This window comes from Podarcis cretensis (genome assembly GCF_951804945.1).
Source record: "Podarcis cretensis genome assembly, chromosome: 17".
Lineage (NCBI taxonomy): Eukaryota > Metazoa > Chordata > Lepidosauria > Squamata > Lacertidae > Podarcis > Podarcis cretensis.
This window is the reverse complement of record NC_137187.1, coordinates 10,333,169-10,360,966: the sequence shown is the minus strand read 5'-3', so window position 1 is coordinate 10,360,966 and position 27,798 is coordinate 10,333,169. Positions and strand designations below refer to the sequence as shown.

General features: G+C 42.5%; 2 long non-coding RNA genes across 2 annotated transcripts; both read right to left on the bottom strand.

Annotated features, from left to right (window-relative positions):
* Positions 1 to 1,294: 1,294 nt before the first annotated feature.
* LOC307206599 lies at positions 1,295 to 4,144 on the bottom strand. The gene is made up of 3 exons (XR_013834402.1): positions 3,802 to 4,144; positions 2,103 to 2,193; positions 1,295 to 1,686 (listed from the first exon to the last, which is right to left on the bottom strand). It is a non-coding gene; the product is annotated as an uncharacterized lncRNA (long non-coding RNA).
* A 9,054-nt stretch (positions 4,145 to 13,198) lies between these two features.
* Positions 13,199 to 16,011, bottom strand: LOC307206575. The gene is made up of 3 exons (XR_013834371.1): positions 15,270 to 16,011; positions 13,883 to 14,068; positions 13,199 to 13,524 (listed from the first exon to the last, which is right to left on the bottom strand). It is a non-coding gene; the product is annotated as an uncharacterized lncRNA (long non-coding RNA).
* Positions 16,012 to 27,798: the final 11,787 nt, after the last annotated feature.

Genomic DNA, 27,798 nt, shown 5'->3' with positions numbered 1-27,798 from the left:
TTTCACTCACTGTGAGACTGGCTGGATAAAGTTGGTAACATTTGTTCAAGTGCATTTCCTGAGATTGGTGGTGTTTTTTTTAAATACCTGTGTGCATGCCCAGAATGGCAACAGGTAATGGAGGATGTGGGAAAAGTGCTTGCGGGGAGGATTAAAAAATTTAGCCTGTCACGCTCCGCCCACCAACATGGATGTCAAGCAGGGGAAGAACAAATGAATATTGTGACTCAGAAAAGTGGGAAGTCATGGAAGTGAACTTGTGAAACATGCACAGTGGAATTTTTTCGCAATGTAAAGTCCCTGTCTGGAAGCATCTAGGCCACATCGCTTCCTCCCTACTTCCTACGTCAAGATCTGTAAGAGTATCTGCTGTGTGACCTGGCAACAGAGATGTACCGTATGATTATATCTAGGGTAAGGGGTGCTCCTCTAGCAGGAATTCAGTGTCCAGTTCAGCTTCTGTCAGTTTTTAACTCCAAAAGCAATTATCCTGAACATCTTTTTATTCTGGCCAATATGAGGCCTTGGGGGCTGTTTTTAGGTTATTGACTTTTTTCTTCTGTCTCGGTTCCCCATTTCAATCCTATTTTAGTAAGCTTTGCTATTTTTGACGACGTAAAGCGCCACAAGTGTCTCTTGCGAAAGGGTGGAGTATAAACGATGCAAACAACTTACATAAATAAATAAATAACAAAATTCCCCTCCAAAGACAGAAGATGAAACCATTATCAGCTGAGCCAGAAAACGTTCAGTGACAAATGCCCACTCACTGCCATCCTAAGGTGGCCTGGCCCCTTCTAAAACCATATAACTGAGGCCCCATCTGCACAATATATTTAAAGCACTACCACCCAAAGAATCACAGGAACTGTAGTTTCATAGGCATATGGAGAGTTGCTAAGAGATGCCCATTCCCCTCAGAGAGCTACAATTCCCAGAATTCCCTGGGAAGAGGGATTGGCTGTTAAACCTCTCAGGGAATTTTAGCTCTTGTAAGGGGAAGATGCAGGGTCTCTAACAACTCTCGCCACCCTTAGAAAAACTACACTTCCCAGAATTCTTTGGGGGAAGCCACAACTGTTTAAAATGTTACGATACTGCTTTAAATTTATAGTGCAGATGGAGCCTAAGACAAGAATATACAGCTCAGTGTTTTATTTTACTTACTTTATCCCAATTTTCAGATAAATATTGTCTTCCAAAGCGGCTCACAGCAAAAAAGAGAGAGAGAGAGGACCTCCCATCGAGCTGATGGACTTTAAAAACCAAAACGCACAAGGAAAGGGAGCTGAAGGAGGAAAGCGCCGGGAGGAAAATCAGTTTTTAATGCCAAAACAGAATGGTGAGCTATAAGCACTGCAAGCATTTATAGCTTGCTAGGACCCGGCAGACCTGCCCTTGCTGGTGTTCTTGCTTGAATAACGGCTGGCAGATTTTGTTCTTTTGGCTGATGCTTGAAGCCAGAGTGTCCTTTCCTACAGCACTCCCAGGGCAATAACAGGGAACTGGAGCTGGGTGTTCTTTCTGGCAGAAGCAAGCTCTGATGGAAGCCAGGTTGGTCTCCCTCTTGCCTTGATGTTATTGTCGGGAGTCTGGATGAGTGGTGTGAAGTCCCCTGTTCCAACAGCAGAAACCAGAGTTTGCTTCTTTTCTGCTCCCCAGTTTCAAGGCAGTTTCTTCGGCCTGCTGAGAGTAGTTAAGAGATGCCTGTTTACTTCTGAGAGCTACACTTCCCAGAGCTCCCCAGTGGGGCCAGCTGGGGATTATAGGAATTTTAGGCTGCTTCCAGACGGTTGGTTTTTCCCATGTAGGATTCAATCACATACAGTGGTACCTCGGGTTACATATGCTTCAGGTTACAGACTCCACTAACCCAGAAATAGTGCTTCAGGTTAAGAACTTTGCTTCAGGATGAGAACAGAAATTGTGCTCCGGCGGTGCAGCAGCAGCAGGCGGCACCATTAGCTAAAGTGGTACCTCAAGTTAAGAACAGTTTCAGGTTAAGAACGGACCTCCAGAATGAATTAAGTGCTTAACCCGAGGTACCACTGTACCAGCAAACTCAGGCTGTGCAACGAAAGGGGTTTTCTTGTGCAACAAACCTGCTTCCAGGGCAAACGGGCCTTTTTGCAGCAAGGAAAGTGACAGGGAAATCGCGCTCGAAGTTGTGAGGTAGCAGATGCTTGGCTCTCCCTGAAAGCAAATCAGAATGAATGCTTAATAAACAGGTTGTCTGGAGGTAGCCATCGTTCAAAACGCCTAGAGGGGAACAGGTGTAGGGAGAGCGCCTTAAGAATGTTGGGCTCACAGAAATAGAGGCTGGAGTTCAAATCCTCACTTAGTGTTTCTCCAAAACAGACTCTGCTCCAGGAATGCAGGATGGAATAACAGAATCCTGGAACTGTAGAGTTGGAAGGGATCCTGAGGATCATCTAGTCCAACCCCCTGCAATGGTTGACCGCAAACTTGAAATGAGCCAACAGTGTGACGTGGCAGCTAAAAAAGCCAATGCAATTCTGGGCTGCATCAATAGGAGTATAGCATCTAGATCAAGGGAAGTAATAGTGCCACTGTATTCTGCTCTGGTCAGACCTCACCTGGAGTACTGTGTCCAGTTCTGGGCACCACAGTTCAAGAAGGACACTGACAAACTGGAACGTGTCCAGAGGAGGGCAACCAAAATGGTCAAAGGCCTGGAAACGATGCCTTATGAAGAACGGCTAAGGGAGCTGGGCATGTTTAGCCTGGAGAAGAGGAGGTTAAGGGGTGATATGATAGCCATGTTCAAATATATAAAAGGATGTCACATAGAGGAGGGAGAAAGGTTGTTTTCTGCTGCTCCAGAGAAGCGGACACGGAGCAATGGATCCAAACTACAAGAAAGAAGATTCCACCTAAACATTAGGAAGAACTTCCTGACAGTAAGAGCTGTTCGACAGTGGAATTTGCTGCCAAGGAGTGTGGTGGAGTCTCCTTCTTTGGAGGTCTTTAAGCAGAGGCTTGACAACCATATGTCAGGAGTGCTCTGATGGTGTTTCCTGCTTGGCAGGGGGTTGGACTCGATGGCCCTTGTGGTCTCTTCCAACTCTATGATTCTATGATTCTATGATTCTAATGCAGGAATATGAAGTTGTCCCATACGGGGATCAACCCTGCAAACTTAGCATTATCCGCACCATGCTCTAACCAACTGAGGAAAGCCTCCCTGTGGCTGCTACTGCTTTCCTGCTTATATTACACTACGTGCATTCCACTAACATTAATAAAATCATAATTCCCCATGGGAAATAATTCATTAATCCCACGATACACAGCAATAAGCCTGAGTTTGACATTCAATGTGTGCTCACTGAGCAGGGAGATGAAGTCTATCCTGGCTCTCTGGCACAGGTCACTTGCAGGATAGACACGCCAGTGTGGTGTAGTGGTTAAGAACGGTAGTCTCGTAATCTGGGGAACCAGGTTCGCGTCTCCGCTCCTCCACATGCAGCTGCTTCTTTGAAGTCTCTCAGCCCCACTCACCTCACAGAGTGTTTGTTGTGGGGGAGGAAGGGAAAGGAGATTGTTAGCCGCTTTGAGACTCCTTAAGGGGAGTGAAAGCCGGGATATCAAATCCAAACTCCTCCTCCTCCTCCTCCTCCTCTTCTTCTTCTTCTAACACCTGTTTTTCAAAGCCACACCTTCCACGTTTGTGGTATACACTTTAACAATCTAAGATGTACTCTTAAGGCTGCCAACTTTTTTTATGGGCCCCCTGCTCCTCCTCCTTCTGTGCCTTTGACAGAAGCTAGGTTTGCTTACCTCTGCTTATCTCTGTACAGTATCTTGAAAAGTACTACTGGCTGATTTATGCAGGTCATGTTGCTGTTAAAGAGATAAGAGAAGGCCAGACGGTTGCTGACAACATCTAACAACTCTATTCACATTATGGATGTGAAAAATACAAAAAAGCACCTTTAAATACGTTTGGTTCAGGAGAAAGACTACTGTTCCTGGACCGGGACAGGGCGTAGCTTATTGCAATGCACCCAATGTAGGGCTACCCTCAAGGATAGTTCAGAAGCTGCAGTTAGTTCAGAAGTACAGTCATAACTTGGGTTGAAGTAGCTTCAGGATGAATATTTTCGAGTTGTGCTCCGCGGCAGCCCGGGTTTCGCAGCTCGCGCATGCGCAGACGGTCAAAACGACGTCACGTGCATGCGTGGAAGCGGCGTATTGCGACCCACGCACGTGCAGACGCGGGTCGCGTTCGCTTTAGGATGCAAACAGGGCTCTGGAACAGATCCCCTTCGCATCCAGAGGTACCACTGTATCCTCTCCAGGGTACAAGCCTGGGCAGTGTGTGTTAAGCTGTGGGCAAACATATCAGACGACACGCCGATTCTTCCAAAGCAGCTCTTTATTGTAAGCTGGAACAGAACTAACTGAGGAGCTCAGTCAGCCTGCTTATATAGAGCTCCAGAACAATGTAACTGTTGCCATTTTCTAAAACTATCCAATCACTGAACGTCACTTTTCGATCCTTTATTTGCATAACTAGCTACAGTATCCCCCTGCTGGCCCAGGGTGAGAACTTCAGTACATAACAGTGTGTGTGGAGATCCTGGACTTCAAAACCCTCCTCTTGGCCTTGCTGATGTGGTCCAAAGGAAAGCAGAGTGAGGCATCTGGCACCAGCTGAACTGCAGGAGTTGCCAAAAGGAGGTGTATAGGGTGCTGTCTCTTGGGGAATCCGCTCCTGATTTGTGTAGGATTTTCTCCCTGGCCTTTTCTTCTCCCGAAGATAACCCTGCAAGGCAAGAGAGGTTTAGGACCGGTTTTCTTTTTCCTAAATGGGCTGCCTTCCCAGTTTGAGGAGCCCCTTCTGCCCTGCACTTACCTCCGCAGCATGTGCAAGAAACCACCTTTGCCTAAGGCAGCTGCTCTCTCTGCTCCGCACATCATTCGCCACTGCTGCCAGGAAGAGGCAAGAGCTGCAGATTATCCAGCTGCCCTAGAGGACGGGGTTGCTCCAAGGACAAGATCATGTGCATTTGGTGATGGTCACCACTGCATTATAATTTTTCTTTCAGAAAGTTTAATAAGTGTTAGTTTTCGTTTACAGCCAGTCAACTTAGAAGCCAGTGGAATATAACTGATGTTGCCGACTGCTTGGTTTTGCGTGAGTGTGTGTATAAAACTTCTTTGGCCTGTTGTTGTTTTTTTCTTTCTTTCTTTTTGAATAAACATCCACAAATTTATTGGTTGAATATAGGATAGACAAGGCAAGGATATGTACAATTTTATAACATGCAGAGAACAATATGTGTAGAGAAATCAGAGAGGGGAGCTGTGGGAAGTCCTTGTTGGGGAGGGAGGGGTGGAGGGGGAAAGGGAAAAATAATGTATTTGATTACTTGGATTGATAATTGTTATGTTGAAACTGTTTAATAAAAAATACTTTTTTAAAAAAAAGAGCAGCAAGCCTCTGTCTCGGTGGTGGTGTTGTTTCTTAAGAGGAGCGTGACCTTCAGAAATCAGCAGCCAGAGTGTTTCAGGATATTGTGCAGAACATATCTGTGTTTGTGCTCCATTAAAGTGCACAGCCTAAACAGAAAGGACAGGTGCAGAGGAACAGAAAGGCTGAATAACTGCATCAAACCAGAAGGAAGTTTCCCTCACATTTTAAAACTGTGTGTGTGTGTGTTTAGCTTTTCAGCAAGAGATATGCCAGTGTAAACAACACATGAATTCAAAAACTTATGTCATGTAATATGGCTTAATTTCTAAGTAAGAGGTATGGAGTAAATATTGCCTGAAAATAATACTGGCCTCCCTTTTCCATGAAAGCTCTTCTCCTGTCTGTGGAAGTACAAGGATGCACTGTATGCATGTAGTGAGGAGACAGTGGCACTCTGCATATATATAATGGTGTACTGTATTTTCCTAAACTAGTGCTGTACAAGTCCTATTGTGATTAAAACAGCATGGTTAAAAACTGCAGCCCTACCAAAGTCAACACGTTCCAGTCACCACAAGCAAGAGCTGTGCAATGAGACTCCAGTCCCTGTTTAGATTTTGGAAAGCTGCCTTCCACCAGTGTTATGTATTGAAGTTCTCACCCTGGGCCAGCAGGGGGATACTGTAGATAGTTCAGGTCCACATATGCAAATAAGGGATCGAAAGTGATGTTCAGTGATTGGATAGTTACAGAAAGTTGTTACAGTTATGTTGTACAGGAGCTCTATATAAGCAGGCTGGCTGAACCCTTCAGTTCAGTTCTGTTCTGACCTGTGAATAAACAAGAGCTATTTGGAGAATCGCTGTGTCGTCTGATATGTTCACCCACAACTTAACAACCAGTAACTTTCTAACTGAAAATTATGTGGCTTCAGCACTTCCTAGATTGCGAAGAACTGTATGGCCATGGCAGGAAGGCAGACCGCCATTCCAAGACTGATAATAAATAGCTTGGAAAACAAAAAGCAACAATTCCTAGCAGCGCTTGATTTAAAACATAGAACGCAACTGATTTATAATACAATCACGGGACATCCAAAAAACAGAAAACATAAGAGCTACATAAGAACATGAATAATTCCTAAAATATAAACAAGCCTCTTACATATGTAATAGTAATTTATTATTTGTACCCCACCCATCTGGCTGGGTTTCCCCAGCCACTCTGGGTGGCTTCCAACAAAGATTAAAAATACATTAAAATGTCACACATTAAAAACTTCCCTGAATATATGTACCTTAGGTATGTATACAAGCTCAATGAGAAGTGTGAGTTTTCGTCTGCTGGATAATCTCAATTATACTCAGCCTAATTTGAGACAAACAAACTCTCCTCATCAACAAAAAGAAGCCTTTCTCTTTTCTTGTTTTTCATTTTTGTCGGAGCTGAAAATCCATGTTCACAACAATATGTCATGGAAAACCGTAGAAGAATCGCCAATGCTCTTGAAGAGAGGCATGGATACTGGTTCTGGTTGTATATCCTAAAAAAATATTTCAATCCTCTACTACAATAAAATGTTCAAATGTTTCTTTGATTGTCCTTAACAACCATGGAGCATATTTCACCAGAACGGTCTGTGAAAACCCAATTGAAATGAACAGGAATTACTCTGTCATTCATGTTCCTGCTTAATTTCTGTTCATTTTAATAGGGCTGGCGGAGAATTCTCCAGTAGACAGAATGTGTTCAACCACATTAATTAGTGTAAACCGGGAACACCGTTTCCATTTTCCACCTCAGGCACTAAAACTTCAGTTTCAGATTTGTTAAGTACGCTGCTGCATTCCTTAAATGCTTATTGCTGCTAACAATACAGTTCTCCGTATCTTCAAAGCCACAATCAAAGCATTAACAATTACTCTTCGAGGCCACAGTTAAATCATTAACTAATTAATTAATCAGCTTTCCGGGATCAGCCCGGTACCAACTAGTGATAATGATCCGGCAAGGCATTGAAAATTCTAGCAGTGCGTCTGTTTGTATTTCAGTTGTTGGGAAGTCTGGCTTATTTCAAACCTGTTTATCTGAGGGTTCCCTGAACTATAAAATGTTAGACTGGTACCTGATTGGGGCTTTTTCCTTTCCAAATACAGAGTTCTGGTTTTCAGCTGCAAATCTTGCAGACATTCTGTGAGAGCTTTGGACACTGAGGGTTGTGCCTGAGCTTCCAAAACCTAGCAGACACAATCATAGCTAGAGGAAGCAATAATAATATGGATGTAGATAGAGGTGAAGATTTAAGATAGCCAGATGAGAAGGAAGATGGGGATACTGCACTATTAAACAGTTGTGTAGGTGGCACTCAGAGATCTTGGATGCTTGCCATGCAAACTACATCTGCTGAAATCCCCTCTGCTTCACAACTATGGAATGTGTTATGTACTGAAGTTCTCACCCTGGGCCAGTAGTTGGATACTGTAGTTAGTTTTCACTCAGGTCCACATATGCAAATAAGGGAGTGAAAGTGACGTTCAGTGATTGGATAGTTACAGAAAGTTGTTACTGTTGCGTTGTAGTGGAGCTCTATATAAGCAGGCTGGCTGAACCCTTTAGTTCAGTTCAGTTCTGTCCTGGCCTGTGAATAAGCAAGAGCTGTTTGAAGAATCGCTGTGTTGTCTGATATGTTCACCCACAACTTAACAGAATGTGAAGGAGGAGTCCTTTACAAATGAGTGGTGCTGTCTCCCTGAAACATGAAAAGAAAAAATATGACTCTACAGTCATGAGCAAAAAAGAACCTGCAGTTCCCTCTTGCTCCAAGACAGTCTGAAATCTGAATGCTGTTGCATTCCTTGTATTTCTTAGGTATTTATTACACTGTCGTCCCGCTTTTCCTGCAAGGAACTTGAAGGTGGTCACATGGTTCACCCCCTCCCCCTCTCACAACAACCCTGTGAAGTAGGTTGTGCTGAGAGGCAGTGATTGGCCCAAGGTCACCCAGTGAGCTTCATGGCCAAGAACAAGGAGTTGAACCCTGGTCTCCCAGGTCCTAGTCTGACACTCGAACTTCTGACTGCACTGGCCCGCATGTATTTTTTTCATGTATTTTAATGTACTGAGATGTTTACATGTCAACAGTGCTGTACAAAAACAATCTATTAGTGCCAATTAGTTTTATATCTATGTATAGTTTCAAACTATGTATAGTTTGAAAGATCAAACTGATCCATTCCTAAGGAAATCAGCCCTGAGTGCTCACTGGAAGGACAGATCGTGAAGCTGAGGCTCCAATACTTTGGCCAGCTCATGAGAAGAGAAGACTCCCTGGAAAAGACCCTGATGTTGGGAAAGATGGAGGGCACAAGGAGAAGGGGACGACAGAGGACGAGATGGTTGGACAGTGTTCTCGAAGCTACCAGCATGAGTTTGACCAAACTGCGGGAGGCAGTGGAAGACAGGAGTGCCTGGCGTGCTCTGGTCCATGGGGTCACGAAGAGTCGGACACGACTAAACAACTAAACAACAACAACAACAGAAGGCTGAATACTTCACAATACTAGACGCTGAGAAGGGATCCACTTGGAATCTGCTTGGAAGCTTTTCAGAAGCATTTGGCTGGCTACTGTCCTAAACAGAACATGGAGTTTTTGGCTCTTGGGCTGATTCAGCAACACTTCTGAATCATCAAACTGAATAAAAACTATTTTTTTGCTGTAACATGACATTGTTTGTTTTTGCCCGGATGCTTGTTTGAAGAGAGGATATGTTCATCCTTTCCAACTTTGATCAGATGGATTAGGAAAACAGGTTTTACATCCCAGAAAATGAGCAGTGAAAACAAACAAAACACTGCTGTAAGATCAGGCGCTTTTTTTTCTCTGCCCTAAGAATTGCAGAAACTTAAAACTTTTGCTCTGTGTCATTCCCTACGAGCTAGAAAGCAGATGTACAGTGGCACATATGCAAAATATTTTCAATGTACTACAGCTCATTTCTGCATTCTATATATTTAACAGAGCTTTTTGTTCTGGTACCACATCAGGAAAGTTAGTATTCCAACAGGCAAACAGGTGTATTTGGTTTCATCCAACTTAATTGGTCAATTAAATCATGAAGCTGATTAATAGGCTTATTTTAATTGAGTTTCAGTTCCACTTTCAACACCAAAACTGCCTTGGTTGCCGTGATGGCCTGGGCTTAGAGAGGGACAAGGGGAGGGCAACACTATTTATTCTCATGGCTCTTTCGGCAGTTTTCCATGCCATCACCAATGATATTCTCCTGAGCTGTTTATGTGAACTTGGAAACCGGCACAGCGATATGATGGTTACTCTGCCATCTGCATAGCTGGGACACAGAGGGTAGTTTGGAGGTTTAATTGTTTAAATCCCTCATACTTCACACCCTCCAACATTTCTCTGATAAAAATAGGGATGTCATATTTTATTATTATTTTTATCATCATCATTATTATCATTATTATCATCCCTCCTATCTGACTGGGTTGCCCCAGCCATTCTGGGTGGCTTCCAACATATATAAAAACATCATTAAACATTAAAGAACTTCATTATACAGGGCTGCCTTCAGGTGTCTTCTAAAGGTTGTATAGTTACTTATCTCCTTAGCTCAGGGGTTGGATAACTGGCTAGAAGCAAAATAAGTAAAATACTTCTTTTTAAAATGGCCTTTAATATATGTTGCTTATATCAGTTTCATGCCAGATGGTTAACCACTCCTCTTCCTCCAAATAGGTGTGAATATTTTTCTTGTTTTTATATTACTGTATGGTTTGTGAATTATCTCAAGATTAGGAAGGGGCAGACTGGAAGGAAAGAATATCGTATTTTATTTATTTAAAAGCATTTATAAGTGGGCTTAATATGTTAATATGCTTTTAAATAAATAAAATATGATATTCTTTCCTTCCAGTCTGTCCCTTCCTAATCTTGAGATAATTCACAGACCAAAAACAACTCCTAGAGGTACAAAGCATAAAAACAATATCATTCAAACCAAAATACAACCTGAAATCAGTAAAACAACAGTATGTAAGAGCAAATGAAAATGGAAGAGATTCAAGCAGAAAAGAACTAGGTCCAATCTTATGGGTCAGGGAAAGGTAAAGTCTTTACAAGCTGTGCACAGAAACTGATGTTATTCCATTGCATGGGGGAACAGCAGAAAATGCCCATGTTTTGGTGATTGCCTTATGATACTCTTGTTAGAGCGTAGTGCCATTAGTAGAATTTCCCCAGATGATGTGTTAACATGTTCTGAAATACATTCAGAATATGAGTCATGTTAGATACCCAGCGGCATTCCAGTAACAGCAGTACAGGACCTGCTTACTCTGTCTAGTCTGACGTCTCATTATCTGACTGGAATTTGCTGACAGCTGATACTGCAGTGGCAACAGAATTCCAGTTCCAACCTAACATATATCATATACTGGACTATTATCTTCCAAGAGAGCTTGCAGGCACAGTTATATTTTAAGGGCACAGTCAGCCATAAAGTTCTCTTGCGCCTCAATGAAAGGAATGGCACGTGTACAAGGAAACTACTGTGCTCTTCCCCAACTCTGTCAGTGGAGAAATCTATGAGACACAACAAAATGCGGGTGGAATTTTGGTCCTATTCACACTATACATTTAAAGCACATGGCTTCCCACAGAGAATTCTGGGAACTGTAGTTTGTTAAAGGCGCTAAGCATTGTAGCTCTGTGAGGGGTTAACTATAGTTCCTACGATTCTGGGTGTGTGGGGGGGGGACCGTGTGTTTTAAATGTGCTTCGCATCTATGGTGTGGCCATGACCTTTCACACATGCTTGATTTTCTGAGAAAGCTGTAGAACAACAAACAGAGAGGTTTATGAGTACTGATGTAGATTTATGGTGAACACGGTGGTTTGTAGAATCATGTATAACTTTACAAGCTGGTCTCTGCCCAAGCCAGAGCACGTCTGTGGCATGTAACCAGGCCCAGAACATTGGTATCAAACGAGTGTCACATTTAGTGTCACATGCACTTCTTTCTAATTCAGTAATTTTGGAACTTTCTCAAAGAGGGGAATTACACGCACTAAAATAAATATTGGAAGAGGAAGTGTGAGTCATTGGTGCTCCCATTCCCCAGTACTGTATATATAATATATGTACATTTTGGGGAATGGGAGCACCAGTGACTCACACTTCCTCTTCCAGTTTACTGTACAATGTTTCCCCAGATAACTAGCAGAAATGTGCGTGTTTCAGATAAGTGTGGAATTTGAAAATCTCACTGCAGGGAAAGGTGTGTCGTTCCCTTCAGCAATATACCGCCCCAAAGTAAGAAATTTCCACAAGCTAATGTGGAAAATGTTTCACAATGCAGTTCTGGCCCTCCTGAAGATCTGGGTGGATAGTTCTTCTAATGTCTGGGTATCGCTGACTTGCAGTGGCTCTGTAAGGATCTTTCCTAGCAGCCTTATCTGGAAATGCCTGGGACCCCACCTCCTGCATACAACACATGCTATAGCCCTGCCCCAAAGTGCACTTACTAGGGAGTAAGTCTTTGGAAGCACACAGACTTCTTCTATGTAAACTTACTTAGGGTCAAACTACATTCCTCAGGATCAGGAGAAAGCAAAAGGGCCTGACTGAACATGCAATATCACATCCCTAGATACAGGTATTCCCAATTACAGAAATTGGACATGTCTGTGCTTAGAGTAGCCATTGACACTTGGCCAAATGAATGGATACCAATTTGCATACGCTGTGTGTAGATGTGCATTTAAAAATATTAGTAGTTTATATCCTATTGGGACGCAGGTGGCGCTGTGGGTTAAAGCCTCAGCGCCTAGGACTTGCCGATCGAAAGGTCGGCGGTTCGAATCCCTGCGGCGGGGTGCGCTCCCGCTGCTCGGTCCCAGCGCCTGCCAACCTAGCAGTTCGAAAGCACCTCCGGGTGCAAGTAGATAAATAGGGACCGCTTACCAGCGGGAAGGTAAACAGCGTTTCCGTGTACGGCTCTGGCTCGCCAGAGCAGCGATGTCACGCTGGCCACGTGACCCGGAAGTGTCTCCGGACAGCGCTGGCCCCTGGCCTCTTAAGTGAGATGGGCGCACAACCCCAGAGTCTGTCAAGACTGGCCCGTACGGGCAGGGGTACCTTTACCTTTACCTTATATCCTATTAAGTCAGAGTCACTAGACCCATTGATTCCAGTGATTCCGAGTATGACTTAGTTGGGTATATGATATTACCTTAAGTATGACTGATGTGTTATGTCACCCTATAATTCTGCATAGGCGTACTATACATCTCATTTTATTGGGGAATACTGTGGCCTGTGTGTTTGTGCTTAGTCTCCTGCCAATGTTGATGGGCAACTTCAGTGCCCCTACTCTTCCTTGTGTATCTTTAGACCAGACCTGGAATGCACGGCCGTTCAAATAGAGGACACCTTCATACAGAGAACTGCCACCTGTCCTCATCACAAGCCTCTGAAAGCCCTTGAAAATGACAACTGTCTTCTGTAAAATAGGACACCTGAGCATCTGATATTTGCTGTTCTTCTTCTAATGAGTAAATGTCATGCCATTTCCTCTTTCATCCCGGCATTTTCCACATTCTGAATAATCTAAATAGGATCCGTTTGTATATTTAGGTTACTTCCTAAACAAACAATGCAAACAATGCAAAATTAATAGACATATATGATGCATCAGCTTTGTAAAATGGGTATTCTAAATGTATTATCTTAGGCGAGGATCCAAAATGCTGGCATGTTTGGAACCTTCTAGATTTATACACATCTGAATGAACGAAAACTCAACAATATTTGGGTGACCCTCTTCAGCAGTTGCCCAGTAACTACAATTAGGTATAATACTCTCACCCTTGGTTGGTTGCTTTTTGCTGCTGCTTCTTGTGGCTTTCTCAGTTATTTCCCCCTTTTTTGCTTACCCCAGAAACAATTCTTGATCCTAGTTGCTTCCAAACCTTTTCTGGTTCAATATTTATGTCTCTTTTCGTGCCTTCATTCTTTTCTAACTTCACCAATCTGAAGTGGCTCCCGGAATGCTTGTTTGTTGCCTTGATTCCCATCAGGAAAAAGGGTGGGGTATTATTAAAATATAATAATAACAATAATGCCTCTTCCTAGCTTTATATGCAAAATGCCACCAGTTTTAAGCCTGCTGCTCAAGAGGGTTTGTTATTCTACTCCTTGGAAGCAACATTATAAATAAAATGAAGTTCTGCCCATTAGCAAAGGAGCTTATCTATAGTCCCAAAGAAGCTATCACAAAATGGCTGCAAACCATTTTTGTCAACAAGGCAACCTGTGCTAAATGGAACTATGTTGTCTTCTCCCCCTCTGCTTTGCTCTTTATCACATGCACAGCTTTCTTTCCCCCTGGATCCCCCTACCCTTCTCACTTCTAAGTCTTACCTGTGTTAAAATCTTCCCAATCTTGGTTTTTCTAACTTCTGGAGCGAGGTTCTGGAGGGAGTGGTTCTGGCGCGAGTGGTCACAGACTAGTTCCAGGTGCTTTTGGAAGAAGCTGGTTTTCTGGATCCATTTCAATAGGGGTTTGGCCTGGTTTTGGCACAGAAACTGGTTTTGGCGTTGGTCACCCTGTACGATGACCTCTGTCGAGAGAGACAAGGGAAACATGTCCCTGTTAATTCTTCTCAACCTCTCAGCGGCTTTCGAAACCATTGACAGTGGTATCCTTCTGGAGTGACTCTCCGAATTAGGAGTGGGTGGCACCGCTTTGCGGTGGTTCCTGTCCTACTTGGATGGTCGTTCCCAGAGGGTGTTACTTTTCAGCCCCGTGGAACCTCCAGTGTGGGGTTCTGCAGGGCTCAATTCCTTCCCCCATGTTGTTTAACCCTGGGAGGTTGCCTGCTCCGGATGGAGTTACACTGCTCCTGAAGGAGCAGGTTCGTAGCTTGGGGAAACTCCTGGATCCTTTGCTGTCTCTTGAGACTCAGGTCGCCTCAGTGGCCCAGAGTGCCTTCCATCAGCTTCGGCTGGTGGCCCAGCTATGCCCCTATCTGGACCGGGATAGCATAACTACTATTGTCTATGCTCTGATAACCTCAAGGTTAGATTACTGCAATGCGTTATACGTAGGGCTGCCTTTGAAGATGGTTCGGAAACTTCAACTGGTGCAAAATTCGGAGCAAGACGGTTTGAGCATATTACACCAATCCTGGCCCAACTGCACTGGCTACCAGTTATTTTCCAGGCCCAATTCAAAGTCCTGGTTTTGACCTATAAAGCCTTAAATGTCTCAGGACTGCAATACCTCAAGGACCGCCTCTTTCCATATGAACCTACCCGGATCCTGAGTTCATCTTCGGAGGCCCTTTCATGTGCCTTCTCCTTGAGAGGTCCAGAGGGTGGCAACTCAAAAAGGGGCCTTCTCTGCAGTGGCTCCCCGCCTGTGGAATACTTTCCCCAGGGAAGTTCACCTGGCGCCTTCATTATACACCTTTAGGCAGCAGGCAAAAATGTTCCTTTTTAACCAGGCCTTTGCTTGACATGATCTACATCCTATACCCTTTTTAAAATGCTGAATCTTTTTTTTTGGGAGGGGGTGTTATTGGGTTGTTATTGTTTTCATTTTGTGTATTTGATATGTTATGTGAACTGCCCTGAGACCTTCGGGTATAGGGCGGTATATAAATTAAATAAATAATGACAACAACAACCTTGGTAACAGAAACCCCAGCCTTCTTTTTATGAAATGGCTTCTCCGGTTGCCTTTTTAAAAGAAAAGCCTTCTATTTTCTGTATTTATTCTTCACTCTGCTTGAAGCAGACTTCATACCCACCTACCCTTTCCTCTGCTCCTTTTCACATCCAAAGACTTGATGGCTGAAAGGCAAATAAACTTGATTTCGCCCTTCAGGTTCTTTCATTTGTCTTCATTTCCCCTTGTATCTCTTTTTAAAGTTGTAAATAATATTTCCGTGCTATACAATTCCTTTGTTTACTTTTTACCCCCCTCCCTGCCCATTAGCTCCTCCAGCTCTGGCCAGTGAGAAGGCTAAAGCCAGTAATATAGCCAGGGACAGTCTCACTCACTAGAATCTGGGTCGCTCCGCTCCTTCCACTGTCTGCTGGCCATAAGGACACATAAAAAAGTCCCTCAGCCCATTAATACAGTGGATGCAAATGTGTTCGTTTTCAACATGCGATCATTGCGCCTGGGTGAAAAATTAGTGCCCGCCCCACTTCCTAATAACAAGGTTGCTGGGGGGCAGAGGTGCCAACTTAAATAAAATATGGGTGGGCCAGTATTATCAATCACATGACCCAGCACACACAAAATTTGAATGGCAATACCCATCAACTTTTTTTGGGGGGGGAGGAGGCCCAGCCCCTTCAAATATTTTATTGGGGAGCGGGCTTAAAAGGAGTGTGATAGGAATTTTATGGTCTTAGATATATGGTAATGTTCATAAGCATACCAATCAAGCACGTACATAGATCAGCACAGGAAGACCAACCGGAACCATTTTGATTCCTAAACAGAGCAAATGTTTTCTCTGCAAGGTCAAAGTGGGAAAGCCTCCCATTGCCTCTTTCCTCACAAATCCTGTCTTAAGGGCACATTTAAGATAAGAATAGGGTGTGAGCCTGTGACCTGGCCCAGGAACTAAGTATTTACCATTACAAAAGACTGGCCAGGCTCCCCAGGCAATCCAATCAAGTAACCTGCCAGACAGGACATAAACAAGGACAGGAGAAAAACAACATTCAAATTTCTGTTTTAGACTGCCTTTTTTGTGGTCTTAGGTTACACCCCTTCTATGATGTATGTATGATGTTTCTGGGGGTGGTCTTGATCGACAGGGTGGCAATTTCAAAAGTCTTTATAAGGCCTTGCGCACCATTTTTCTGGGTTCCTCCTCCTTTCCTGCAGGTGAGGGGATCACCCTGTTGCAACAGATCAATAAAGATCAAGCTTACTAGCTGCTTTGCTTCTCAATATTCTCTAGTTGGCCTCTGTTATTCTCTGCTACCAATAGGGAATCTATGTAAGGACTCTATATGGGACTCTATATGGTTTTCCCATAAGGGAAAAGGGCAATTTTTGTTTACAACAGCTCCTAAACTGGGGTATGTGTTGTTCCTGGATCAATGTCTTTGCTTGCTTGGCTATGTGTTGCACCTGCTGTGCCTTTGAATGGCATTTTGCCCATGTATCACACTGATGTGAGTGTTGTGACGTGGGGTTTGTGATTTCAGCTCTCTCTCTCTCTTTTTTTTTTTTATTTCTTTTTATTAAGTTTCATTTCACACATACACAAAAAGGAACAACCTTGAACAAATAAAGTCCATCAAGGAGAAAAAAAAACTAAAAATAAAAGTCAAAAAAGAGAAAAAGAAAAAAAGAAACTACTACACATGACAAAAACCAATTCGGACACACAGATTGACAAACCGATCCAGGAGAGTCTCTTCCAGATCTTGGAAGTCGCAGTGCTGAGCGAGCTTCCGCAGTTCAGCTAGAAATGCAGATACAGACTCCCCAGCACGCTGCTGCCTCTTATGAAACTCTGCCTCTTATGAAACTCCATCCGCCGGGCCATCTTGGTCTCAGTAGGCGCTAAATGGCTTGTTAGGCAGGCAAGAATATCTTTGAGAGATGTCTCACTTAGCTTCGCTGGGGCAAGCAATGCCTTGGCCAGCTTGAAGGTCTCAGGCCCACAGTAGCTCAGGAATGTGGCCCTTCTTTTGCTGGCATCGGTGATCCCTTGAGCCACTGCGAAGAACTCGAAGCGTTCGACGTAGTCTTCCCACATGTGGGGCTCTGATGGCTGAAAGGGCTCCAATACCCTTGGACTCTCCATTGTCCTGTGGGCAGGGTCGTCTTCTCAGCTGGCCAGTGAGTCTTGTTCTTAGCTACAATCGGACTCTGAGGCAGGGCTGCGTTTAACCGCTCCTCAGCATTCTGGATCCCACCTTCGTCGCCAGTTGTTGTGACGTGGGGTTTGTGATTTCAGCTCTCTTGACATAATATGCTGGAGACAGTTCTCTAGTAACACTTCTTTATTAAAGCAACAAGACTGAGACCTGGGGAGGGGAGAGCTACATTTACAGGGACAGGGAACTAGCTAGAAAGGATACATTTTGGAGGGAACAATATCAGGCAATCACAGTCCTGCCTTTTGGAGGAAACCAATAAGACAGAGGATCCAAATACAGCAGCTTAAATGAACCAATAGTAGCTGTACCCTCTGGAACCAAAAGGCAGTTACTTTACCCTAATGCAAATACAGACAATAATAATACAGATATAAAATCCTTTGACTCAATACACAACACTGAGCATTAAAGATTTTGTTAAACGCTGCAACCTCTAGTTCAAATTCTTCACTGAGTGGGAAGAGATGGGAAACTCTCCTCCCCAGTGTGCTTTTCTAGAGATTCTCCTGACCCTCCCAGAGCCAATTTTTTTTTGGGGGGGGGGCATGTGGGTTTCTATGCTCCTCCCTTTCCCTATAACAAGATGTTCTTGTTCCTCCAATAATTTCTATCCAGTTGTAATTGAAAGTGGCACCATGGACAAACATCTCCTAAGGCAGGGGTCAGCAACCTTTTTCAGCCGTAGGCCGGTCCACCGTCCTTCAGACCTTGTGGGGGGCCGGACTATATTTTTTGGGGAGGGGGGAATGAACGAATTCCTATGCCCCACAAATAACCCAGAGATGCATTTTAAATAAAAGCACACATTCTACTCATGTAAAAACCCCAGGTGGGCCCCACAAATAACCCAGAGATGCATTTTAAATAAAAGGTCACATTTTGACATTTTCATCCCCCAAAAGTTTTTGATTTGAGTTTCTACTGAAATGAGGCTGCATTTTTAAAGTTGTATTTTAATCTTGTTTTTAAGTTGTATTTTAATCAATTGTTTTTATATCCGGTGTTAGCCGCCCTGAGCCTGGTCTTGGCTGGGAAGGGCGGGGTATAAAGAAAAAATTATTATTATTATTATTATTATTATTATTATTATTATTATTACTCATGTAAAAACACGCTGATTCCCAGACCGTCCACAGACCGGATTGAGAAGGCGAATGGGCTGCATCCGGCCCATGGGCCTTTGGTTGCCTACCCCTGTCCTAAGGGATTGCTGGTAGAAAATGGTCTTTGTAGCTTTTATTTAATAATAAAAAACCAAAAACTCTGAAATTGGAAATATTATTTAACACAATATGAAGAGGTGTTGATGTGCCAGGTACAGAGAAACATTTTTGTATTGGATTAATTCCCAAACTCAGATTAAAAAAAAATGATATTAATTCCTTTTGCCTTCTTAATCTTCTGAATCAAGATCAAAAAATGTTCACAGCAGTCTGGTCAATAGTTTGAGTAATAGTGCTCTAGCCGTAGGAACATCTGCCCACTTCCAGTCTTGTGGTTCTTTAAGAATTTCCGAAAAGTGTAATTAACCACTGACATAATATCTGCAAGTTCCTTTAGTACCCCAGGGTGCAATTCACCAGGCCCTGAAGACTTGAATTAGTTTCAATGGGCTAAGGGCTCCTGTATCATCTATTCACCTATCCGGGGATGCAACTCTGTCCATTTATCTCTTAATCTGTTTTTATGAGGTCAAGCACATTTTCCATTGTGTGAGAAGACTGAAGCAATCCTGTCTGCTCCCTGTCACCTGCTAATACTTTTCCGTCCTTCACACCGTGAACCTACCATTTCCTGAACACAGCAAAACACCCACCCACCCTCCTTTTGGTTATTTTGAACACCTCTAATAAGCCTTACATGCATTGTGAGCTTTAGCCCTGCTGATAATCTGTACAAGCTTTGGCTATTTATCTGAAATTGCCCTCAGTGATTTTCCCTTTCAGAACTCTTTGTTTTCAGAGCTCAAGAGAATACCGTATTTTTTGCTCTATAAGACTCACTTTTTCCCTCCTAAAAAGTAAGGGGAAATGTGCGTGCGTCTTATGGAGCGAATGCAGGCTGCACAGCTATCCCAGAAGCCAGAACAGCAAGAGGGATTGCTGCTTTCACTGTGTAGCGATCCCTCTTGCTGTTCTGGCTTCTGAGATTCAGAATTTTTTTTCTTGTTTTCCTTCTCCAAAAACTAGGTGAGTCTTGTGGTCTGGTGCGTCTTATAGAGCGAAAAATACGGTAAATCTGTTTGGACTGAACATACTTGGGGTGTTTCTAATGTGGTCTCCCAGCTCTTAAAATGTCCTAGAAAAATATAATTGTCCCTCACTGGGTTATCATACTGTACTTGACAGTTCAGAATGAATCCCAGACTGTTTATGTGGTTGTATTTACATAGATCCTCAACTTTAGCCAAGATGCGTCTGTTCCACTCTAGAGATTAAACCTCTTGATATCTTCCTCTGCTTCTAGATGTTAATCTGAAGGTTTAACAAAATTTATTAAGACTCCTTCAAAGGGGAAATAGGGGCATATCAATTATTGTTCGGTTTGTGCTCTGGGGCAGGGAGAGGCAGTTCTGCAAGTTTGCAGCCCAACTGGTTGTGAATGTGGGTACCAATTATCCAGTCTATGATTCCCACCCTCAGACCATCCTCAGGGCACTTTTGCTTCTATTCTAAACACTTCCTTTAAAAAAAAAAAGGCAAAGCATGAATGCTTAAATTAATATATCTATACTTTTAAAAGGAGGATTCAATGTGCCAAAATAATGTACAGTGGTACCTCTGGTTGCAAACGGGATCCGTTCCAGAGGCCTATTCTCAACATGAAAAGCCCTTAACCTGAAGAGCTATATCTGCGCAGGTGCACGGCGCAATTTGGTGCTTGTGCGCATGTGCAAAGCGCAATTTAGCACTTCTGTGCATGCATGAGCAGCGAAACCTGGAAGTAACCTGTCAGGGAACTGCCATCAGAGCCAGAGGCGGAGGGAAGGCTCCAGAGGGATGCCGGAGAGGGTCCCAGTAGGGAGAGAGACAGCCCATCTGCTGGGGAAGGAAATCAGCGTAACACCAGGAGAGAAGGGGGGCAGATGGGGGAGTCGGAGAATAGGCTCCAGGACTCTTCACCGGAGACTAGTGGGGAGAGCACGGGTATTCCGCTGCCCACTCCCTCTGCGCAGAAGACTTCCGCGCAGGGAGAGTAGGAGGAGACTTGGCGTCAAAGAACTTCTTTGCTGGAAGAGATTCAAAAAACGCCCACTGACGGATTCTGCCAGCGACTGAGACAGCCACGAAGTGAAGGGCTGTCCAGACAGAAAGGGTTCAACCAGGCAACCAAGCCAAGAGTGGCGGAAAAGAAGACAGGTTTTTCACATTTTGAAGAAAGAACAATTAGACATAATATGTTTGCAAGAAACCCATATTGCCAGGATACACAGGAAATTATTAATAAATAAGAGACTCGGTCAAGAATTCATCTCATCAGACAAAGTAAAGAAAAGAGGTGTGGTGATCTATGCAAAGGAAAAGTTGGCTCCAAAATTAATATTTAAAGATGAACAAGGAAGATACCTGGCAATTGAAATACAAATTCAAGGAGAAAAGATATTAATTGTGGGAGTTTATGCCCCAAATGAAGGGAAGGCTGAATTTTTTAGGAAGTTGCATGAGACATTAGTTGACTTTTTAGATTATAAAATCCTAATGATGGGAGATATGAATGGAGTTGTCTCAACAAACATGGACAAAGCACAGAGACAAGTGATTTCGAAAGAAGGGAGACTACCAAGGATCTTTTTTGAAATGACTGAAACAATGGACTTGATTGACATTTGGAGAACAAAGAATCCTTTAGAGAGAGAGGGAACTTTCTTCTCAGAAGCAAAAATGACATGGACAAGAATAGACCAAATTTGGATTTCTAGTAGTCTGGCGTCAAGAACAAAAAAAGTAGAAATCTGCCCAAAAACGTGCTCCGACCATAATGCGGTCAAGATGGAGATGAAACTAACAACAACTGGTTCCTTTAGATGGAGAATGAATGACACCCTATTCAAGGACGAAGAGATCCATAAGAAGGCCCTTAAAACATTAAAAGATTACTTTGAGATCAACAGGAAAACAGATGTGGAAAAAAGAATAATTTGGGACGCAAGCAAAGCCGTGATGCGAGGTTTCCTAATTCAACAAAATTCTATTAAGAGGAAGCAACAAAATGAAAAGAAGGAAAAAATTTTAGAAAAAATAAAAGAAGGAGAGAAGAAGTTGAGGTCCAAACCAAAGTCTCATGAGATTTTGAGAGAAATAAAGTTTCATCAGATGCAATACATGGAACTCATGAACCAACAAATAGAATGGAAGATAAAGCAAATGAGACAAAAAACTTTTGAATCAGTGGATAAATGTGGGAAACTTCTGTCATGGCAATTGAAAAAAAGGCAGAAAATGAATACGGTAACAAGTTTAGAAATGGATGGAAAGATTATCCACAAACCCAACGAGATCAACAATTGTTTTCAAAGCTTTTTTAAGAAATTGTATGCACAAGGGCCAACCAACGAGCAAGAAATAGAAGAATTCATCAGAAAATACGGTTTACCAAAAATCTCAGAACAAAGTAAAAGGATCTTAAACGAGGAAATAACAGAACAAGAAATAGAGGGTGCCATTCAAAATATGAAATTGGGAAAATCACCAGGACCAGATGGCCTGACGGCCAAATACTACAAAATGCTGAAAGAATGGCTGATACAACCATTGAAGGAAGTTTGCAATGAAATTTTGAAGGGGAAAAAGGCACCTGAATCGTGGAAAGAGGCTTTCATCTCACTTATACCGAAAACAGAGACTGAGAAGAACCAGGTTAAAAACTACCGCCCTATATCTTTACTCAATGTGGATTACAAAATTTTTGCAGACATTTTGGCAAAAAGATTGAAAAGAGTGTTGGCAGAAGAGATTCATAAGGACCAAACAGGCTTTCTCCCAGGTAGACATATGTCAGACAATGTGAGGAACATTATAGACATTTTGGAGCTGCTGGACGTTGACATTAATAGGAAAGCAGTTTTGATTTTTGTGGACGCGGAGAAAGCCTTTGACAACATTTGTTGGACTTTTATGAAAAAGAATCTCCAAGGGATGGGGGTAGGACAAGGTTTTGAAAACGGTATAGGTGCAATATACTCTCAACAAAAGGCCAAATTAATTGTAAATAACGTGGTAACAGAAGAAATACCTATAGAAAAAGGTACACGACAGGGCTGCCCAATATCCCCTTTGCTTTTTATATCGGTCCTGGAGGTTTTGTTAAACATGATTAGAAAGGACCAGTTGGTTAAAGGAGTTCAGGTCGGAGTTAGACATTATAAATTAAGAGCATTTGCAGATGACCTAGTATTGACTTTGCAACAGCCAGACACTAGTACTAAAAGAGTATTAGAACTAATTGAAACATTTGGTCGAGTAGCAGGTTTTAAATTGAATAGACAAAAAACGAAAGTGTTGGAAAAAAATTTAACAATGGAAGAAAGAGAGAGTTTTCAGAATGAAACAGGTTTGGAAATTACAAAAAGGGTAAAATACCTGGGGGTAAACTTAACATCCAAGAATGTGAATTTATTTAAGGATAATTATGAAAAATGTTGGTCAGAAGTTAAAAAGGATCTGGAAATATGGTCAAGGCTGAAACTTTCCTTGTTAGGCCGAATCGCTACTATTAAGATGAATGTATTGCCTAGAATGCTGTTTTTATTCCAGACGTTGCAGATTGTGGACAAGATGGACTGTTTCAAGAAGTGGCAGAAAGACATATCAAAATTTGTCTGGCAGGGCAAAAAGCCCAGAATTAAATTTAAGATTTTAACTGATGCAAAGGATAGAGGGGGGTTTGCCCTGCCGGACTTAAGACTTTATTATGAATCAGCAGCTTTCTGCTGGTTGAAACACTGGCTACTTCTTGAGAATACTGACATTTTGGATCTGGAAGGCTATGACAATAGTTTTGGTTGGCATGCATATTTATGGTATGACAAGGTAAAGGTGTATAAAAGTTTTAAAAACCATATTGTAAGGAAAGCATTGTACAACGTTTGGATTAGATACAAAGATTTGTTGGAAAGTAAAACCCCTAGGTGGGTGTCACCAATGGAAGCTAGGGAAGTAAAAAAGCTTAATATGGATTCTAAATGGCCAAAATATCATGAGATCATAGAATACGATGGTGAAAGGGTGAAACTTCAGAGTTATGAGAAACTAAAACCTAAGGTTCGAGATTGGCTGCATTACTATCAGATAAATGAGATGTTTAAACAGGACAGGAAAATAGGATTTCAGAAAGAGAAGTCAAAATTAGAAACAGAATTGTTGGAACCCAATACTAAGAATTTATCAAGAATGTATAACTTGCTGTTAAAATGGAATACACAGGATGAAACGGTGAAATCAGCTATGATCAAATGGGCACAAGATATAGGTCATGATATCATGTTTGCTGACTGGGAACAGTTATGGACCACCGGTATTAAATTTACTGCATGTAATGCTTTAAAAGAAAATATTATGAAAATGATCTACCGGTGGTACATGACCCCAGTCAAGCTAGCAAAGATTTATCATTTGCCTAATAATAAGTGTTGGAAATGTAATGAGACTGAAGGCACTTTCTACCACCTTTGGTGGACCTGCCCAAAGGTTAAAGCTTTCTGGGAAATGATCTATAATGAAATTAAGAAGGTCCTTAAGTGGACTTTTCCTAAGAAACCAGAGGCTTTCCTTTTGGGTATGGTGGGCCAAGCGGTGTTAAGAAAGGATAGGACTTTCTTTATGTATGCCACTACAGCAGCAAGAATTCTACTGGCAAAGTATTGGAAGACGCAAGAATTACCTACTCTGGAAGAATGGCAAACAAAGGTGATTGATTTTATGGGACTGGCTGAGATGACGGGCAGAATCCGGGACCAGGGGAAAGAGACAGTGGAAGAGGACTGGAAGAATTTCAAAATATATCTTAAAAATAATTGTAAAATTGAGGAATGTTAAGATGTCAGGGGGTAAGAAGTAAAGAATTGCAGCAGTAAACAAAAAAAAAACTTAAGAAATATTTACGAAAAGGAATTAAGACAATGGACTTAAGGGTTGCTAAAGAATTATTAAACAAGGATGCAGGGATGGGGAGATATGGGGAAGTCAAAGAAAAAAGGTTATGAACCGATGAGTATGAAGTTATATTATGTTATATTGCTGTTTATTATCTGTGTGGAAAATTAATAAAAATTATTATATAAAAAAAAAAAAAGAGTGGCGGCAACTTACGCACAAGCAACCCCTAGAACCATTACATAACCCTTCCTGTTACTTCCGGGTTTCCACAGGACGCAACCTGAAAAAACATAACATGAAGCAAACGTAACATGAGGTATGACTGTACTTCTATCCGATGAATTGCAAAGCCAGTAGGAAGCTGTATTTCGAACACGAGTGAAGAACCTGCCATGACTAGTCTTTAAATATTGGGTTGATTTAGATGTAATCTCAGGCGCACACAGTCCCCATCCCACTGGCATGGCTGTGAGAAAGAAGTTAGAAGCTTTTGCCTCTGTTTCAGATTAAGCACAGCTTGCCATGTTGTTCAAACCAGACAACCTAGGCTATTTGAAACAGGCCAACATCAAGCCAGAGTTGATCACATTAGCTAGTTTCAACTAACCATAGGGTTGATTATGCTGTGTTCACACGACAGGCGAAACTGGGGGTAATCTGAAATGGGTGTTTATGATCTCTTATTTGTGGCTGCCCTGGAGAGGAGCATGGAAGTGGCCAAGGCTCAATGGAGCTCAGTCTTGTTCTGTCAAGCCATCTGTAGCGCATGAAGGGGGTGGAGTGGCCGTGGCATCCTTTTGTTATTGGTGATGCACTCACTGGGGCAGGGATGAAGTCCGGGAAGGTAGTGGCAAGGCTCTGGGTGGGTGGCATGTATGCTTTCAAGACACCAAGACTCCCAAACTGCAGCTCCCAAATTTCTCTGCCCAGTAATCTCAGGGTTGCCACCAGGAGAGTCCCCACCCTGCTCACATGCCACTGCTTTGCTAAACCGTGGTTAATGCTTTATCTGAACACACTTGTGGAAATCTACTCGGAGTCCTGTAGTGATTTCATGCTCTTTATTGCAGCCTGTAAAACAGTGATTTAATGGACCCCCAAACCTCAGGCTTTTATATACATTATTTACACAATGAGTCCCGTCTGATTGGCTGATTCTGCTTCCCTCCTGGAGCCTGATTGGTCTTTTCCTGCGGGCCAATCAGTTGTTGCATTCTACAATTCTACTAGCCTAATAGGTTGATTAACTTCCTCCTGGAGCCTGATTGGTCTTTTCCTGCAAGCCAGTCAGTTGTTGCATTCTAGGATCTGTTAAGTTGTGGGTTGACATAGCAGACGACACAGCGATTTCTCCAAAGCAGCTCTTTATTTTGTAAGCTGGAACAGAACTAAACTGAGGAGCTCAGTCAGCCTGCTTATATAGAGCTCCAGAACAATGTGACTGTTGCCATTTTCTAAAACTATCCAATCACTGAACGTCACTTTTCGATCCTTCATTTGCATAACTATCTACAGTATCCCCCTGCTGGCCCAGGGTGAAAACTTCAGTACATAACAGGATCCTACTTGCCTATTGTTCTAGGATCCAAGCTTAGTACATAACACTTGTTATGCCTATCTTTGCCCTATATCTAAAATCTACTAAGTGCTGAGGGACATATGTGCAGCAAATAAACATGAATCCATGTCTGGATTCTGTTCTGGAACCAATATGATTGGCAATAAATAACATGTCTTTTTTGGAGAGCTGAAAGCAGTTTGAAAGAGGATCACTGCTTATGTTGTACACTATCATAAGAATATACCCTCCAACATTTCTCTGATGAAAATAGGGACATCCTATTCAATAATAATAATAATAATAATAATAATAATAATAATACTTTTATTATTTATGTGCACACACCATGGGAAATGTTATCTCTCTCAAGCTACTTTCAGTACTCATAAAAATGATTGTCTGTCTCCAAGTAGCTGAAAAACAAAGTCCATTTCCATCAGCATGACTCAGCACACCATGTAAGAAAAGAAACAACCTGTGAAAGGGAAAAAGAAGAATTTGTGTTTTTAGACCACAGAACCAAGAGAATTAAAATCAGATGTGAGGTGGTAAGTCTGGAGCTGCTTGGCTGTATAAATTCAGGCTACAGGTGGGACTCCATTGCTGAGCTTTCCTACAGATTAGAAAATGTAGAAAACTGCTGTGCCATGGAGGAAGTGAGGCTTCTATGTGTAAATGATTTTGTTTGAATAGAATAAAATGCAACTATGCAAGCCCTTTGTGTTCTGAAATAGTATGAGTCAGACACAATTTGACCACCTGAACAGGTCCACACAGGCAAGTTAAAACACAGTGAAGTAATTTCCCCACACACATTTGCAGTAGCTGTACACACTAAAGAGGGGTCAGGGGTCATTACCTGATTTGTTGTCTCGTCCCCACAACTCATATTCAAGGAGGCTGTCATCTGCCCATGTGAACTGGCTGCTTAAACTGTGCACACTTCAGCCACGGCATGTGTTTTCAAACTGGATGGAAGCTGGTTTGAGGGAAAACACATGAAATGGGAGCATTTTTCGAGGAACTACAGGATGCATATGGATTGTAGCTAATATACTATGTGATTGGTTTCCACATGTGAAATAGACTCGGAGTCCTGTAATGAGTTCAAGCTCTTTATTGCAGCTTGTAAAACAGTGATTGAACTGCCCCCCCAAACCTCAGGCTTTTATATACATTATTTACACAATGAGTGCAGTCTCATTGGCTGATTCTGCTTCCCTCCTGGAGCCTGATTGGTCTTTTCCTGCAAGCCAATCAGTTGTTGCATAATAATAATAATACTGTAATAATTTTTATTTATACCCCACCCTCCCTGTCCAGAGCCGGGCTCAGGGCGGCTAACACCAGTAAAAATTACAGTAAAAACATAATAGGGGAAAGAAAGAAAAAATTTAAAATACAGGTTAAAATGCAATTTAAAATGCAGCCTCATTTTAAAAGTGGCCTATAGGATCCTATGGTTCTAGGATCCAAGTTTAGTACATAACAACCTGTGTTGGCAGTGCCCTGGCTCTGGAGTAAACAAGTCGCAGTGTGTACAAATGCCTAGGGCAGAAAGAACAAATGCAGGCATTCCTGCATGTGGCGACTGTTTCTTAAGAACTGAAACAGCAGCCTTGAAATTGGTCACTGACTAAAAAGGTAATGGAATTTATGGGCTGGGCCAAGGACCCTCCCATTGAGAGCCAGGTAAATGCCTCAGGGTACCCAAATGATAAGATAAGGCAAATCAATGGCAGCCTAGGAAAGTGGTGATCTGGAGAATT